The sequence below is a fragment of the Suncus etruscus genome, chromosome 10 (genome assembly GCF_024139225.1).
Source record: "Suncus etruscus isolate mSunEtr1 chromosome 10, mSunEtr1.pri.cur, whole genome shotgun sequence".
Taxonomy (NCBI): Eukaryota; Metazoa; Chordata; class Mammalia; order Eulipotyphla; family Soricidae; genus Suncus; species Suncus etruscus.
The window spans coordinates 5307904-5310780 of record NC_064857.1 but is presented as its reverse complement, the minus strand read 5'-3'; positions in this window follow the sequence as shown (position 1 = coordinate 5310780).

The window sequence follows — 2877 nt, the reverse complement described above, 5'->3', positions numbered from 1 at the left end:
ATAAAGAGCACAGAATTCTAGAACAGAAAAAGGTGCATTTAGAAAAAAATAGTAAAGTTGCATAAATTGTGATAATAGTAGTAATGTCATGTTAATAATCTTTCTTCCTAATAGGCATATTGATATTGTTCTTTAAGCGTTGCTATAAAATTGAAAGTTAAAGTTAACCATAAGGAAAAATGAGCGATGAAAAAATCTATTAGCTGTGACAAATGTTTGAAAATCACGTTTCTAAAATAAAAAAGAGATTGTTGTCTTAAATAGAGGGGGGAAACGAGGGAGGGTACCGAGGACCAAACAGATATATATGATCACTAGTAGTAAGCTAGACACAGAGGGGACCACTTACTCTAGCAGCCAGGGATGGTGGGTGATTGATGGAGGATATGGGATGCAGGGTGGGAACGGGGTGGAGGGAGGACAAACTTGGTGATGGGGAATTCCCCCTGATTCAATGTTAATATGTACTTAAAATACAATTGTAAAAGATATGTGACCCCAATATGGTCAAATAAAATTATTAAAAAATTTTCAAAAACAACCCTGTTAAATAGCTAAGAAAAATGTAGGCTTAGAAAAGAATACATATAAATATCGTATACAATTACCAGAAAATTGAGTATCTTCCAGAATTTATCTCAGGTTAGTTTGGTATATCTAGTGAGGCAAGAAAAGACAGGTAGGTGAGAAATATCATTATAAATTATAGTAATTCAATGTGACTTATCAGGGGTGAGATGGACAGGTAGTGGCAAAACATAGAATCAGAAAGAAATGCAGGGTTTAGTGTTCAACCATCGCACACACACACACATACATGTGTGTGCACACACAGTTCACTTACCGCACCTGTTGTTTTAAGCATAATGCCGTTTCACGCCCAAGTCAAAAATCAAGCTGAAAACCCAGAACTCCAACTTCTAATAACAATATTTTAAATCTTCCTTGATTGAATGCATAGGTACTCAGCATTGCCTTCATTGTCTTTTCCTTCATTTGTTTGTTGGCCATTAAATACTCATTTATTACAGAAAATTTCAGAAGATAAGTTAGCATCCAATCATGACATTCGGTGACAATTATGAACAAAAACTGTGGCGTTCAAAGAATCAATTTTTGGAGGGTGTAGATCAGGGATCTCAAACTCGCTGGCCCGTGGTAGTTTTGTGCCCTCTGTACAACATTTTGTGGCCCATGGCTGGCCCTTCAAATATCGCAGTATTCACGATTATTGGCCTACCAAATAATCGCAATAAAAATCGCATTAGTAAAGGAAAAAATTGCATTAAACATTCGCATTACCCCAAGCAGTTCCGTTCGGGGTATGCAAATGTTTAATGGAATTTTTTGTAATTTTTTTTCCTACTAATGCAATTTTTTTTATTTACTTGCGCCTAGTGCAGATGTCATTTCCACTGCTCCTGCCCGCTGTCCCTTGCATTATTGGAGGCCTAAGGGGGGAGAAGTTTATTACAAATTAGATTTTGGTCATACCTTCATCATGACTTCATCAAAGCCTGCAGTGAAGAGAAAGATTGATGACGGAGCACAGACAATTTCAGTAAAAGTGGGAGACGCAGTATTCCTTTGTTGAGCACAGGTTGCATCCCCACATGTCTTATTTGCTCAGAGGAAAATTGCAGTGCATAAGGAATACAACTTGAAACGCCATTATTCAACTAAACATGCTGAAGAATGTGCAAAATATCAAGAAAATGAGAGAGCCAAGCGGGTTGCCAGTCTTAAAGCATGTCTAATGAAGCAACAAGATTTCTTCAAGAAAGCAACCAAAGAGAATGTTGCATCAGTCAAAGCTAGTTACATGGTTAGTGAGATGATTGCTAAGGCAGGGGAAACCATTCACAGAAGGAGAGTTTGTTTAAGAAAAATGCATTGTTACAAGGCTGCAAGTATTATCTGTCCGGAAAAGAAAGGTCACTTTTAGCAATATCAGCCTTTCTGCCAACACTGTGGCAGGAGTGCATTTCTGACATGTCAAGTGACATTTATCATCAACTGTGTGAGAAAGCCAAATGTTTTTGATGCATACTCAGTTGCTCTTGAGGAAGGGGCACAGCTATAACAGACACTGCGCAGCTCACAATTTATGTCCGTGGTGTTGATTGCAATTTTGAATTGACAGAGTTGCTGCTCACAATAATTCCAATGCATAGCCAGACTAACCACTAATGAGATATTTCGGCATCTGTGTAATGCCATTGAGAATGCAGGTTTGCCATGAAAGAGGCTTGTTGGAATAATAACCAATGGAGTGCCATTGATGACAGGGAGGAAAATGGACTGGTGGCACTTGCTCAAAAAAAAATGTAGAGAAGGCCATTTGCTCTTCACTGCATTATTCCATCAGCAGGTCCTTTGAAGTAAATGCTTGTCATAGTGACAATGTGATGTCTGTTGTTGTGAAATGCATCAAACCAAATCAGGTCCATGAGCTTAAAGCACAGGGAGGTTCCGTGCTTTTTTAGAGGAAATGGAGTCAGAATATGGAGATGTGCTCTATTTCACTGAGGTACATCAGCAGAGGAAATTTCCTGAAAAGATTTTTTGAGTTGAGAGAAAAGTAAAAGCCTTCATGGAGAAGGATGGGAATGCTGTTTCTGAGTTGAGTGATACACAAATGGTTCATGAACTTAGCTTTTTCTTGTTGACCATCACACATAAGCTGAATGTACTAAACAAGATGTTACAAGGCTGGGGCAGCTTATCAGTGCTGCCTATGACAACGTGAGAGCATTCTCCACAAAACTTGTGTTATGGAAATCCCAGCTCTCTCAGACAAACCTTTGCAGTTTCCCAGCATGCAAGGAACTTGTGGATGCAGGCATACCATTCAGGAGTGAGAAATATGTTGATAGC